Source organism: Gracilinanus agilis, chromosome 2, assembly GCF_016433145.1.
Source record: "Gracilinanus agilis isolate LMUSP501 chromosome 2, AgileGrace, whole genome shotgun sequence".
Classification (NCBI taxonomy): Eukaryota; Metazoa; Chordata; class Mammalia; order Didelphimorphia; family Didelphidae; genus Gracilinanus; species Gracilinanus agilis.
This window is the reverse complement of record NC_058131.1, coordinates 140,142,673-140,159,125: the sequence shown is the minus strand read 5'-3', so window position 1 is coordinate 140,159,125 and position 16,453 is coordinate 140,142,673. Positions and strand designations below refer to the sequence as shown.

General features: G+C 37.8%; 1 protein-coding gene across 1 annotated transcript in view; it reads right to left on the bottom strand.

Moving 5' to 3' along the window:
* Window positions 1–261: 261 nt before the first annotated feature.
* DTD1 (D-aminoacyl-tRNA deacylase 1) overlaps window positions 262–16,453 on the bottom strand; it is a 239,203-nt gene continuing 223,011 nt past the window's right edge. The window contains exon 7 of the transcript XR_006505441.1: window positions 262–573. The gene's annotated coding sequence lies outside the window, so the exon portion shown is untranslated. The remainder of the gene's footprint in view (window positions 574–16,453) is intronic.

Sequence of the window (16,453 nt, the reverse complement as noted above, 5' to 3'; positions counted from 1 at the left end):
AAGGAAGGAAGGAAGGAAGGAAGGAAGGAAGGAAGGAAGGAAGGAAGGAAGGAAGGGAAGGAGGGAGGAAGGAAGGGATTCTTATTAGGACCATGATTTTACAGATTACATTTCAAAGTGACCAGTTAGTGAGATTCTTATGGTATTTTTTGGAAGAGGGAATGGAAATCCCTTGTTAGGGAAACATGGCTCCATCTATACTGTATTTAGAAACAAATAGTTACAGGAGCCTGAATTGTCATAATTATGTTCTAGGCCTTTTTTTCACAGTAAGAAAACTGCTAGCTTTTCTGCCTCCATTTTTGTATATAGAGGTCTTCCTCTTTCCCTTTCCTTTTTTTAGTATGCTCCCATTTTCAGTTGCCATTTAGCCAATTGGCATTTCTATCTCACCTCTGAAGATTTGAAGTCCTGTTTTGCTCCTATTCCCTCATAAATGGTGGCTCTGGGATTCAAACTCAGGTTTGCTGATTTCCAATCCAATGCTCTTTTCAGTACAGCACATCTGCAGGTAATTAGCCCGTCTGTCCTTCTGCCGAGTGAAACCAATATGTTTGTCCCCAGGAGCTAGTCCTGTGCAAGGAAAGAATAAGTAGCTATATCTATGGTAAAGATTTAAGGATCATTAAAGTCCCTATCTTTCCTTTCTTCCTGGTCCCCCAACTAAACAGTTTTAGAAACTTCCAATATTCAATGTATTACTTGGAATTAGGTATCAAAAGAGCCCAGATTGAAAACTGGTAGGGAATTTTGGGGTCATCAAATCAACTACCTTAATCTGAAAGATGAACAAACTGAAACTTAAGGTTAGATAATATTCATTTTTCCCAAGATATCCAATAAGTAACCAGAGGGAGGACCTCAACCCAGGTACTCTGACAATGGCAACAAACTGGCATTATTTCCCCCAAAGGTGTCTATCAAAATAAAGGATTGTCATGTGAATCATGTGAATCCCCCAGGTGAAACTACCCTGGGTTCAAGGTGTTCTGTGAACTCACAAAATTGTAGCTCATGAGCCCTCACCAATGTGTTTGCTTTTAATAGTGAGTCAAAGGACACGGTTCAAAGCAAAGAACAGAATGAAAAGTAATAACAAAATGTTCTCCTCTAAACCTGTGGTGTACTTTTCCACAAAAACACCATCTGTGAGAAGAGTGGACATAGAGGGTATGTATAGAGAGGTATGCATGTAGAGAACATGTGGCCAGGGCAAACAAACAGAAGAGCCCACAAAAAGGGTAAATACAGAGCCAGGGTTTATTGGGTTTTCAAGGTACACATAAATAAAGAATTATTAAGTTTTTGCACTCATACCAGAAAATAACAGAATTGTAGAACTAGAAAGAATATTAGGACATTCAACATTGACTATTAGATGTTGAAAAGATCTCATCTTATAATTAATGGAAAAGTATTCATTGAAGATAAAAGAATAGCACCATGATATGTATGCATTCTATTACCTTGAACATACTCTCAAATTTTGGACTAAGTGACATAAAAGTCTGAAAGGTCAGAAGTTGAGGGAAAGAAAGAGAGTGAACAGAAATATTTCTACTACCTTGGTCTTTGCCTCATCTTTTCATGCTATCCTCTATAACTGTGCCCTAAGCACATTCTTCTACCTCTACCCTGAGTATTTATTCCTTCCTCTACTCCTTTAGGATGCCACTGACTTCACTATACTGTGAAGAAGACAAAGACTGGTCATGATTTGCTCAATAATTCAGGTCAAACCCTACAAAGCCTTGGTGGCAGCCAGGTGGCTAGAGACAAGAGGTCCTAGGTGCAAGTCTGATCTATATCACTTCCTAGCTGTATGACCCTGGGCAATTAATCCCAACTGCCTATCCCCCTGCTGCTCTTCTGCTTTGAAACTGATTCTTAGTATAAATTATAATACAGAAAGTAATTTTTTTAATCTATAAAGCCTTGTTTCTCAGAAGAATCACCAAATTAACCAACTACAAATAATAGTGCTGCCTTTGTTAATCCCTTAACTTGCTCTGTAAAAGAGGTTTCAAGGATATCACAGTAAAAGTTGCAATGGGCTACTATCCTGTGATTTAGAGCTGAAAGGGACCTTAGAGATCATGCTCAACTTACTCATTAGCATTTTTGCCAGCCTCAGCTGATTCTGAGCATTAACATTTATGACACTTTTTTCAGACTCTGTTGGGCTTTAATATTTGTTCTGTCCATCCCTTCTTTCTATCATGTATACCATATATAGGTATATGTGTGTGTATAATATATGTATCATATTTTCATGCTTTTTAAAAATTTAAATTGGTTATTGAGTTTCCATACCCTGAATGTTCTCAATACAATATTCCTGTAACCACCTAATCAGAATAACTTCTCTTTGTCTTCAGAATTTCACGCTTGAAAGCTTTCATTGTTCCTAGAAGAGTTTCACTTACCTTACTCTATCTACTAACTGGCCCTGGAAACCAATGTTTCATCTTCAAAATGCATCCAGTTGCCTATCAAAATCATCTGCCTGTGACTATAGCATATTCTCTTCCCTCCTCCCAATTTTTACATCTTGCTCTTGGAACATTATTCTAATCAAATAAATAGTGCCATTATTTCAGAAAAGAGTATATTTTATATATTTCTATATTCTCCATCTCTGTGACTTCCCAGACTAAAAATCCCTTTCTTGGCCATCCCTTCACTATATTATTGTTTCTCCCTATTAGAATGTAAGCTACTCGAAGGCTGGAACTCCCTTTTTTGGCAGGCAGCTTTAGGTACTGTCAGGTAATTGTGGACCAATTAATGAGATGACCTGAAGCATTTCCTAGCAGTAATAACACAGCTAATTTTGTTGCAAAGGTATTATTGAAAGAGATCATACCAAGGTTTGGAATTCCATTTAAGAGTGATACAGACTGTGGTTCACACTTTACAGATTCAGTCTTACAATAGATCTATGCAAACTTAGAAATAACATCAAAATCCCATGTCCCATACCATCCTCAAAGTTCTGGTCAGGTAGAACACATGAACCAAGAAGTTAAAACTATGGTTGGGAAACTATGCAGAGACTCATTTTAAATGGCCAGAAATTTTATCATTAGCTCTGTTTTATATTAGAACCAGACCAAGGGGTGATATACATGTTTCCCCCTATGAAATGCTTTTTGGACATCCATCAATACAAGCAAAGGATTTTAGCCCTGTTTATACCTCCTTATTGGGTGGAAATTTACATATGTCAGAATATATCTCACAACTTCAGAACAGAATTAGGAAATTGCAAGAGCTGGGAATCTTAGTCCAGACTGGACCAATTGACTTTGCATTGCACGACTTACATCAGGGGGGAAATTTTAAATTCTTCAAAAAGAGTGACTTCTTTTCTTTAAATATGTGTGTGTGTGTTGTAAGAATGCAATGCAAAGCCATTTTGGAACCGGTAGAATTAGAACACAGAAGAGGAGGATCCAGTGACAGTTGGCAGGAGCAAGGACTTCAGGCATTGAAGAGCCAACTGAAACAGCTTTGGGGGTTTTTAGCCTAGTGGGGAGGAGGTTGTTTTGGCTGTTTGACCCTAAAAGTGAGCTTGGAAGGTTGTCCTCAAACTTAAAAAGATTTACAATTTCACCTTGATTCATACTAGTTCCTGAAACACTCTTGAATATTCAACAACAGATTCATCAGTGTTGGGGAGCCGACCCCTAGACCCCATTTTGCCTTGGGCTTTGCCCCTCAATATTCCCTCTGAGTTTTAATAACAAGTCTTAGATATAGGAAAACTATCTGGGGATTGGGTCAGAAAAGTTGTGATAGAGGAACACAGAGTATTTCCATGAGTACCTTACACAGGCACAGACTGAGGGGACTTAGGGAATCACCTTTGCACCCTCTTCCCAGCGAACCCCATTTTCAATTCCTTTGTTACCAGTTCCCTAAAATAAACCCTTTAGTTTCTTTTGTCAGATCAGCATGTATTTCATTGGTGGGAGGCAGTGTGAAGGGAGTTGAAGGAAGGAAGGTAGGCTGACCACCATTTTAAGCCTGACCTCCAGCTGGGAAGTAGCGGGAGGCTTCTGTTTGCCCTGGCTGGCATCAACATCTTATCAGGGTTACATCCATTTCCCCTTGTAGGGATAACATCCCTTCAACATCCACACCCTGACATGAGTAGTAGGGGTCCCCCATTTTCCTCTGGAAACCCCATTTTCTCTCACAGTAAGGAGGGGTGGCTGAGAGGGAGGTATGGCCCTTATACATTTTCTAGGTTACCAACTATAACCCAAACCTCCTAATCACCCCCCTTTCTTACAATATATAAATATGTATACATGGAATTTTGTATATTTGTATAAATAGGTTGTGCATAGTTTTGTTTGCATGCTGTCGTGTTCTGAATTTAGTTTCCATTCGTGTCAGAATAGGTTTTCTTTTCTGTAAATAGAATAGAAAAAAGTTAGCAGTTTCTATAGATGGCAAGATGGTTCAGAATTTTGTTATCCTAAGGTAGAAATAGTTTTATATAAGAAAAAGGAAAGTTGGCCTGTTTTAATTTCTAAATGTTGAAGTTTCATCTTTAGATAAAGAGTTTTGCTTTCTGTTAAGAAAAAATTTTGATAGTTGTTTTGTTATTGCAAATTGTTTGCATTTTGATTTTGTAGTTGTACTATAATTTGCATTTTACAGGATTTTCCATGCTTTCTCTTATTCTTTCTTCTGTCTCTTTTCTGTCACTAGCATAGGGTGGTATAGGTAAGGTGTTAAATTAGTTTAGAGTTAAGTCATAGAATAGGTATAAGATAATTGCATAAATTTATTTTGCCCAGGGGGGGATTATAATGATAATTATAACAAAAGTGTAATTAGCATAGTTAAAGAATAGAGTATAGTGAATATACAGAGAATATAGAGAACTTGAGGTTTTGGGGACAAGCTAGAAATTCTATTTTGGAGGTAATGCATAGACACTCAAAAAGACTAGACACATGGGGGAGATTTGAAAGACTGAAACAAGAGCCAGGGGGGAAATCCTTCCACATTCCTAGATAGAATAATTGAGATGGGAGAAATTTTATAGTGATTTACAGATCTGTCTGAACACAACTTACAGCATATCAGAAGACAGTTTGTAAAAGAGAGCTGTCTGCCGATTAAGAATTATTTTAGATTAGTGTCCAAATTGGGATTCTCTGGGTTTGGAGGAATTAAGGAAGAGTGCAGTGTATGGTTTTTTTTCAGGGGAGAAGGAATGTAAAAGTGAGGAAAGAGATGAACTAGTACAAGAATTAAGATCACAATTAAAAGAAGCTAAGAGAGAGAGACATAGAAGATGTGAAAACAATGGCCCCATTACAATATATAAACCGAGGCAAGACGATGTTCAACGACAACAAAGAACTAGTCAATTAAGGTGTTTTCTCTGTGGAAAGCAGGAACATTTTGTCAGAGACTGCAGATTAAAAGCCCAAATAAATAACAGGGGAAATTCTTATTCAAATAATTGAAAAGGAGGTTGGAAAGACAATAGAACAATGTATAATAGCAACAGACAAGATCATGGCCAGTGTTGTTCACATTTATGTGCAAACTCAGGAATGCAAGCCCCAAATCTTAGTACAATGCAGCAGTTTATAAAAGAAGGCAAAAGATCTACGTATTCTACAATATCTGCAAGAGGAATAAAGCAAGGCAACCAATTATGAAGCCATATTGTGGAGGATACAGGAGTAAAAAGCCTTGCCGAGAGGGAAAAAGGAAATTGGAACAGTAATATAGGAAAACAGCAAAGTGAGAATGAGTTAACAGTGCAAGAAAGTATTAGTGCAAAAACCTATGAGCTGAAAGGAGCAGTGCTAAATAATAATGAAAAGGGAAATAGTGATAGTAGATCAGTGCAAAAAGATAAAGTTGCAGAAAATAGTGAGCAAGAAATGTTTAATAGTGGGTAATATTGTACCAGAAAAAGAATGTAAGGATACAGAAACAAAGAATAGTGAGCATAATGAGAATCTATCTGTGAGCAAATGTAGAGAAACAGCTGAAGAACAATGTAGACTGAATACTGAGTCTCTAGGAGAAAATGAAGAAGATAATATCATTGCAAATACAGAAAATGAGTGGGATCTAATCAAGATTGAGTTAGTAGCACCAATGGTTGAAACATTTGTACCTCCAAACACAAGTGAAACTCATGTAATGATTAAAATTGGGAAGGAAATTTACTCTGTCTTAGTTAATATAGGGGCTAGTAAGTCTGTGCTAAAAACACCTCCTGGAAATAGCAGAGTAGTTGGTTCTATGGACGTTGTGAGAGCTACAGAAAGAACACAAAGGGTTCCAAAATTACAGTCTAAAATGGTTTCCTTAGGTCCTCTGTCTGTAGACCATGTTATGTTTTGTTTTGTTTTGTTTTGCTTATCCCAGACAGCCCAGAAAATCTTATGGGTAGGGATTTACTTTGCAAACTAGGTGATTCAGTGTAATCCTTCTGGAAAAATTATGTTACATCTTCCAAGGGATGCATTGCAAGCCTATCCATTATTATTTTTAGATGCAATGGTAGGTGAGGAGAAAGTAAATTCAATCTATGAAATCCATAAAGAAATACCAAACAGGGTTTGGGCTAAACATTCAACAGATATAGGATTGTTAAAATCAGCAACCCCAGTGAAAGTGAGAACTAAAGAGAGAACTCCACCAAGAATATCCCAGTATAAACTTAGCAAAGAAGCTGTTGAGGGCATAAGGCCAATTATCAAGAGTCTATTGGAGCAGAAAATAATTGTATCAACAGTTTCTGAATATAATACACCCATAATGCCTATTAAAAAAGCAAAACTAGATAGTGAAGGCAAACCAATATGGAGATTTATTCAGGATTTAAGAGTGGTCAATGATTTTATAATAAAGTCACATCCTGTTGTCCCAAGCCCAGCTAGTATTCTCTCATCTATACCTAGCAATGCCAGATATTATAGCGTGGAGGATTTGTGCTCTGCTTATTTTTCCATCCCAATTCATGTAGACAATAGAAAAATTTTTGTATTCACTTGGGAAAGAAACCAGTTCTGCTAGTCCCAACTGCCTTAAGGGTGGTCTGAGTCTCCTTCTCTCTTTTGCCAAATTTTAAAGCAAGATCTAAAGACAATAGTATTTAAAGACAGTACAGTAGTTCATTTTGTGGATGATATTTTGTTAGCAGCCCCAAATATAAAGATTTGTCTTTGGGACAGTACAAAACTGCTTTGTGAATTACATAAGAGAGGACATTAAGTTTCAAAATCCAAATTGCAGTGGTGTTTGCCTAGAGATGAATACTTAGGTTCCGTACTAGCAAATGGGACAAATAGATCCAAAAAAAAAAATAATAAGTGACATACAAAACCTCAGGGTGCCAAAGACCAAAAAGGAGCTGAGAGCAATTCATGGAATGGCAGGGTTCTGTAAACAGTGGATTCCAGGCTATAGTAAAATAACACAAGTGTTTGACAGACCTCACAAGGAATGATGTAACAGAACCATTGAGATTAAATGCAGACCATGTGCAGGCTTTGTAAAAAATTTTAACAGCCCCAGCCTTGGGTATACCTGACTATGACAAGGAATTTCATCTTTCTGTGCATGAAATAAAAGGGCTGTAGCTTCAGGGGTCTTAGCACAAACTTTAGGATCAAATTTTATACCTGTAGCATACTACAATGCACAATTAGATTCTGTGGCTAGAGGGATGATGGCCTGTCTCAAGGAGTTACAGCTGCTGCTTTATTGATCCAAAAGTCAACAGATTTAGTTTTAGGATGAAAACTTAGTGTATATTGTGATCACTAACTGGAAGCTATACTTCACAGATGTAATTCACAAGCCTTTACAAAGCAGAGATTATCTCAGAATGAGATAGTACTGCTGAGCAATGAGAACATCAGTTTGAAATGGTGTAGTGTTTTGAATCATGCAATGTTGTTTCCAGATTTACCAATGGATAGGGAGTCAATTCATGACTGTGTTGATGTGGTGACATTGGTTAAGAAGACTAGGTCAGATTTAAAAGATATTCCAATTATGAATCCTGACTTAGTGCTTTTTACTGATGGATCCAGTTATATGAATAATGAGAGGAGATACACAGGTGCAGCTATAGTGACAGAGACAGAGACGCTGTGGTATGGATCATTGCCCAGCAATGTCAATGTTCAAGGAGCTGAGCTTGTGGCTCTTAAGCAAGCCTGTGTGATTGGAAAAGGCATAAGACAAAATATTTTCACAGACGCGAAATATGCATTTTCAGTGATTCATGCAACAGGAGAGATCTGGAAAACTAGGGGTTTTTTAACATCTGCAGAGAAACAGCCTATGCATAAGTCATTGCAGAACTGTTAGTGGCAATCCAACTGCCTAAAGAAGTTGCTGTAATACACTGCTGAGCACATAGCTATGGGAAAGACTCTGTGTCTAGGGAAAATCATAGGACAGATGTGACAGTCAAATATGCTGCCCAAAAAGCTCCTATTCATGTCATGAGTCTCTCGGTCACTGAAGAAGCAATCTAAACAAAGCTTACAATAACTCGGAAGTTCAGACATGGATAAAGAAATTTGGTGCTAAGGAGATTAGAGAAATATGGTTCACAGACACAGGGAAGTCCATCTTGCCAAAGAAGTGTTTTTATCATGTGTATAACTCTATTCATGGTAAAGGACATAAGCTATAATCGATATGGTTCAGAGATTTTGGCTAGCTCCTGGAATTACAACAGTTGTGAGTAGAGTCTGTGGAAAATGTGATATTGGAAAATGTGATATTTGTATGAGACTTAATCAAGGAATATTTAAGAAGACAGGTTTAGGGATCATTAGCTTATACTTCATTTGAGAGCATGTAAATTGATTTTATTTACATGTCTAAAGCTGGGAGGTTTAAATATTGTCTGGTAATAGTAGACAGGTTGACATGATGGTCGGAAGCATTTCCTGCAAATAAGAACAACGCAGCAGTTGTAGTAAAAGTATTACAAAAAGAAATAATACCTAGGTTTGGGGTACCAAAATTTTGGGACTCAGACAATGGAATGCATTTTTCATGGTCCATTTTGAGAAGGATTTATGAAAGTTTGGGAATCAACACCAGTTTTAATACTCCATATCATCCTCAGAGCTCTGGACAGGTTGAAAGGATGAACAGAGAAATTAAAGCCATGATTGACAAGATCTGTGCAGAGACTCATTTGAAATGGACTGAAATTCTTCCTTTAGTACTTTTCTATATCCATATAATACCGAGTGGAGATTTGCACATCTCTCCATTTGAAATGTTGTATGGCCATGCCCCGTTAAAAGCTAAGATGTGTCAACTGTTATAATTATTGGGAGTCTCTTGATATGTTTGAGATTGTAAATTGATGTACAGAGAGAATAAGATGACCCTTTTCCCTTATAACAGTTGCCCAGGCAGGATCCTTCAGGTCTAGAGGTATATCCCTTCAGGATCCACCTTGGGGTTAATTGATATATTGATTTGGGCTCTTTAGCTAGGATAACGTCTTGTATTCTGACTGCGATTTCTCCCTTCCCAAAACAAGTTTTGACACTGCTTTAGGAAAGTACTTTAAACTTTATATTAATAAGAAGGATAAGGGTAAAGGAATGTGGTATAGGAGACCCTATTCTACTGGTTGCTAATGAAATCTCAACTGCTGGCAGATGAAGAATCAATGTAGCTTCCCTCTGGTTCAGCCTGGCCAGGACTAAACCAGAGTAGGTAAACTGCTGGGATATTTTGACTTCTTCTTCAATAGATCTTCAGCCTTACAGTTGAGTTATTTCCACCCTTTTCCACCCTCTTCTTCGTCTCCTGCCCACTTCCCGGATCCCTCCCGGGCCCTGGGAAACCTGGATATCTAGATGATGTAACTCCTAATATCTAGGGGCAGTAGACACCAAGGTGGTGGTCAGGTACAGGTTGGCACGGTATCTCAAGTACAGGAAGAGTTTGCAGAGAGAGATGTTTGCACCTCTCACTCCAAGACCAGGATCCACCGATCTCCAGCCTCAGCACAGGTCCAAGACCCAGAACCCTTTCAGGATTCTCAACTGCCCCTCCTCCTGCCTCTCGCATGACTCCCTGGGAACATTCCATCCAACTGACTTATTTGTCAATCAAAAGTGATCTTCAAGCTCCCAGAGATTCAATATAACACAGCCCAGTTGTATTTCTATGTTAGGGGCCAGGGGGATCATTCAGTTTTCTTAAGAACTTTAATAGTAAATCAGCTACAGAGGAGAAGTGGTGGGGTCCTTTTTTAAAGTTTTGCTCACTAGCCCATCAGCTATAAAGATTTGGGGAAAGATGCATGGTGCCACTGTTCCAATGTGAAAATTGATAAAGCTCACAGAAATAGACAAAATCTGAGTGAAAATAGTGATCAGAATGATGGAAATGAAGATATAACTCAAGCAGAAATAGAATTAGGAGATAGGGAGACAGAAAGACATGAAATTGATTTAGAAAAGGATAAAGGCTGAGAATTTATCTGACAAGTCTAGACAACAGTCAGAAACCCCATAAGGAGAGGACTATGGGTTGGAAGATAAAACAGCCCAGGGGGAAAGCTAGAAGATTTAAGAGCAGAAGGAGAACAGTGACTTTGTAGCTGAAAGGACAGCAAAGACAGTTAAGACTGTGAAATTTGTATATAAGAAGAGGAGGGGACTATGCAGAAGATTATGTAAGATAAAAGTGCACCGAAAAACACAAACACATATTTATATTTTAGTGCATGCAACACACACATAAATAGAAGATAGAAGAGAAACACTTCAGGCAACTTGAGAAGTGGAATGTAAGAAGATACAGTAAGTATATGCATTCAACCCTACATATGAATAGGATACATATTTCACAAAATGTATACATTTTGCAGACCCCATGTAGATAAATGGGAGTCTTTATGGTGGAAAAGTAATTGCTGAATAAATAGTTAGTAATAGATCCATAAGGTATTAATTGAATAGAAGGATTGGTATATTTTCTATTTGGTTAATATTGGGGCAAAGATAGGATTAAAAATAATGAAAGTAGTATATACTTTGCAGATATATGTATATATATCTCTACATGTTTGTACATACTTGTAACACAGAATCGTAATTATGTACATATTTATTGTAATTATGTATCATGTATAAAGAATAGGTATAGAATAAGATAGAATAAGAATAACCTTAGTCCTAAGGTTAATGTAACAGTTTAAGTATAGGTTTAAGAATTAGCATAGAGAATAGGGTAATGGTGTTGAATTGTTCAGATAAGTTTTAAACTGCAGTTGCATACGTTTTTTCTTTAAATTGGGTTTGCTATAGAAGCTGAGGCTAAAATCGTGTTTATTGGATTTTTTTAATGTTTTCTATTGTTATATTGCTAATAGATAGAATGGTTGTTGTATTCATTTAGTATTATAAGAGTATGAGAGAAAAATTGATTTAGAAATAGTGTTATGGGTTTGTATGAGGTTGAAGTTTTTAATATTGATAGGATATATTCAGGTTTGCTACATTGTTTGGAATGTGTCAATGTTGCGTTGTGTTGAAACTTTGTAATTATTTTGTAAACCCTAACCCTTACCTATTTTTCCTTGGTTAATATTCTGAGAAGTGGTGTAGTATAAATAGGATATAACAAAGAAAGTGTAGGGGTAGTTTATTGTTTTGGGAGTTAGATAATAGAATAAGGAAAAATAAGAATTTAAGGTAAGTATTATCGTTCACAGAAATGAACCCATTTTTGTGAAAGGGGATGACTGATAGGGAGGAATTTGGGAAAAAGATAAAGGACCAGAGTGGAGAGACAGAAGTTTGATAGAATGCAAGAAACCAGGAAATATAGGAGGAGATCTCGGAATCCTGGGGAAGGATTCTAAGGGGGTTAATGGTCAACTGGAGAGAAAGTGGGGGACTGTGGAGAAGTAAACAGCTCCTGAACTAAGCTCTCTCCTGATCCTGTGGGAAACCTACTAAATCATCTACTTTGTTTCCAGTTACCCCTCTTTGGTCCTAGACATTGAAGTGAAATCTCTCAAGAGTAATCATCATTGGCAATGGCCTGCACTTCTGAGTTACTTTGGTGGGCTTGGCCAACACCTGGGTGACTAGGTCACACCTGGCACCAGTTCCTGATTCAACAGCTATCTCTGGCTTTCACCAGACTATATTTGCATGGGCTTAGCCTAAGGTAGCTAGATAGGACTGGGAATTTAGGCAAAGAGGCAGTCAGTGTAGGTCCAACTCTGTTGAGCACTGAAGAGATCTGTGAAGATCAGTGGGGTTCTGGGAAAGGTAGATAATTATTAGTGATGGGGGTTTTCTTAGCCCTCAATCCTTACCTAATCCAAATTATCATCTAAAATAAACATGTTACTGTACTGACATCTTGCTCTCTGTGTCTGGGATGACTTGGTTCAACCTCATTTATAAGTCCAATTACCATCTTACAATCCCCTCTTACAATAGTCAGATATAGGATTTACCAAAGGGATCTGAAACTTTCTAGGCTGCTTTAAGAATTTCCATAGATGTTAAAACCAGTGGAAATGCATGTTGGATGTGGGAGGGGTGAAGGGTGGGGTGAAGGGGAAAGTAAAAACAAAAATCATGTAACCATGGAAAATTTTTTCTAAAAAAATAAAATATTTTTTAAAAAGAAGAATTTTCATAGAACCCTGACAATGTCAGAGGAAGAGAATTTTTTCAGGGTGACTTAGGAGTGTCAGTTGAAAAACCAACAACCACTTCTGGGAGAGAGACTCAGAGGTTGGTTGCTCTTGGCTTTGCTGCTGATCAGCCTTGGAAAACTTGTGAGAGTTTAACATCTTGCTTGAAGAAGTTGGAAAGGAATCTGATCAAAAAAGGAGAGTTACTGAGCAGTTCTGCAGAATCCATCTGGTGGCACCAGAGGGCAACTACTGAGAAAACATCTTGTTACTCTAACAGGCACAGTGAAATCTTTGGCTGAAAGAAGAAAAGTGGCAGATCTCTATAACTTTAGTTTATAATTTTGTTTTTGGAAATAGGTTAGTAAATTAGATTATCAAATTTAGAGAATAAGTATAGTAAGGGTAGTGTCAACCCTGTTGACAAAGATGTCCTTTGCAGGACAGTTGGTTGGGTTGGATTTTTTAGAGAACTTATTAGCTTTGGGGAATATTTTGTTCATCATTTACCTTCCTTTTACTTTCCCTTTTTACTAAATTTTAATTATCAATACTTTTATATATATATATTGAAATATGTAAACTGCCAACACAGGGTAATATTCACAACTAGGGCACACCCACACACCCGCAAGTGACAGGAGTGACACAGGTTAACTGGGGACCTGCACAAGGGATGTAGGATTAGGTGAAAGACACTAGTTATTAAAATGAGAATTGACAGTCATACTGGTAGGGAAACTCAGGTTTAGGAAGTTAACTAACAATGGGCTCTTTTCTTGGGGGTAGAGGAAAAATACAAGAAATATCTAAAACACAGTTTAATGGTCAATAGTTTCTGGGTGAGGGAAGTGGGTCAGGTATATCTAAAACTCGGCTAACTGACAAATAGAATCCTAATGATTGGGATGACTATCAGCTTCTCTACTAAACTAGCTTCAGGCAGGCAGACAACCTTGGCTGAATGCTAGAGAGGGCTAGGATATTGGGATTCTCACAACTAGTCCAGGCTGATCCTTTGCTGACTTCAGGATACAAGAACCAAATCTTTGCTTAGCCAGTAATCCAGTGGACACTAGGGAGGGAAGTCTGTCTGCAAGCTGTCCACCAGGAACAGACACTTCTCTCTACCTAGATTTGCCTTGATAGATGTTATCTCCAATCTTCTTTAAACTCCCAAATATCCACAGCTCAGGCACAGAAGGCTGGACTACAGCTCTAAACCCTCTGTACTCCAGCTCTGTTAGTTCACTCTCTCCTCGCCTGCATTCCATTCAGAATGTCCATGGCTGACAGCCAAGATTTTTCCCTTAGCCTGCCTACCTGCTAAATCTGCTTTCCTACTTTTAAAGTTTATTTCCCTATTACAATAATTGGTGGATTACTCAGAATTTAAGCTCAGCCATTTCCTTCAACTGCCACATAAGGATCTAACACTCAATTCAAGATCCTGCCCACAGCCACTAATAATTACTGGCCAATACCACAAATTCTAATCAATACCTAGGGTAATATAACCCTACATAACATCCGCATCTACTGTTAGCACAGTGCTGTGTGGAAGGCAAATTAGATAAATAGAGTCATGGATAAGGCCCATTTTCTGGATTCCCTACATGACCAATTCAGGCTGAGGCAGCCTTTGTGTTTCGTCCTGGTAACCTAAGCCCTGAAAAGCTGTGGTACAAGCAAGTTGGTTAATCCAATTTGACCCCTCCTGGAGGCTCATTTTATAGTTGGAAGTCATTGAGAGAAATAGAATCTGTAATAGATATTTTATCTAGATCCCATTATAAAATCATCGGCAAGTAAAACTGTGGGTATGATTTTTCTGCACTGCCTGTCAGGATGCAGACAGAATGGGTTATCAAAGAAAAAAAATTTGACTCCTCTTTTGACTCCTTTTATGATCCACACCTTTTCTTATTGGAAAGCATTATAGTCTTATTGGAAAACTTTAAGTTCTTAGCAAACCAGCAGTTAAGAAGTTAACAGTTTCTCTCTAAGACAGAAAAGCAGAAAATTAAGCTGCCTGGCCTCTGAAACTGTTTCTAGACAGCCAAGGTCAGACCTAGACAAAGTTAGACTAGACTTCATCCAAGCAGGTGCTTTCCTCCCGAGAAAGTATAAGATTCAATTCATAAGGATATCTTTAACTATTACCAGAATTAATTTCCTGATAATAAGGTGGCTAAAATTCAGCCTTGGACCTTGTTCTATTCCAGGCTTATCTTTACCTTGAAGCCACTGAGGTTCCTTTGTACTTTGACATGATCTAATTTGTAATTTCTGAGCAACTGTGAAGCTTCTTTGTGTTCTTTGTGTGAAATGAGTCTTGAAATCTGTATATATTAAACTCGAAACCCCATGGCAAATTGGAGCAGCCATGAGCCAATGGATAGCCACTGTTTCCAAGTCTGTTTCATCCTTAACAATCCGACGCCACCTTAGGCCACTCAAAAACTCCTGGTGTATAGAGCTGGACCTCTATAGTGCTGTAAGTGCTATTAGACTACAGATTCCTACCTACCAGCAGATATTTAAATAGAAAGGCCACCACTACTACCAACCTACCTACTTTCCATATTGCAGTTAGTTTCCTGAACTCATCTATCCTATCCAAGAGACCTCAAAATATTCTAATGACAATATCACTTATTTCTAAATCCACTGATTTTCACTCAAAGGTCCTCTACCATGCCACCAGATTTCCTCACAATACTACACCACCGCTTTTATCTGTTCTGTTCTTTTGATATATTTTGAACTTCAAAAGTCATATTATAAATAGGTTCCATCTCAACAAGTTTAAGTGATATATATCAGGTGAAATTTGCCATTATGCATTGGGATTTCTAGTTCATCTTGTCCGTTACCCATACTTTATATCATTGTATAGACATTTGAAGTCCTGGATTTCATAGCTTCCCCCTTTCTTGGATTTTGTCTTCTATGAACTATTGGGCATCTCTTCTCCCTATAACACTATAATTATTCTCAATGGTTTCTAGCTTATTGCATAGTTTTCTGTTTCCTCTATCCCTTTCAGTTGAAAGTCCTTTTGGTTAGATTTGTAAGACTTCAGGAAAATATAATTTTATCAGCATATGTTTGGATATACCCCATCCCAGCCAACAGTCCATCATTCCTAAATTTTAGTTCATAATGCATAAATACAAATTCCATTCTCAGATATCATCTCCTTAATCTGTTAACTTCTCAGATCTTCCTTTCTATTCTAAAATCCTTGCCTTTTTACCAGCAACAAGTGATGAAAAACACCATCTGTGCCTCTAAAATTTTTGGTTTCATTTCCCATTGCTGCTTCCCAACATTTTTATCCTGATATACAGAAAATAATCATCCTTCAAGATCACATCAGCTCTGAAACTAACACCTTCTCAGTACCAGCCTCCTAGACTCCCATCTCCCTTGTCCAGAGAAGATAGAGTATTCCTCTCAGATTCTCCACTTCAGCAAACTGCCCAAGACAATTATCTTATCATTTCGTACTTGGTCCCCCCATCAGGTATGTTGAGTATCCTCCCTCCGTCTCCTCCACTTTTCAACTTCTGTTTGCATTGTCTTCTCCTGGTAGACTGTGAGCTCCTTGAGGACAAGGACTATTTTGCTTTTCTTTGTATCCCCAGCTCTTAACATAGTACCAGACACATAGTAGGTATTTAACATTTATTAACTGCCTAAGCAACTAGATTCTTCCCAGCAGCATCACTCAATCCACCTGAATCACAGAAGTGTATATATTAC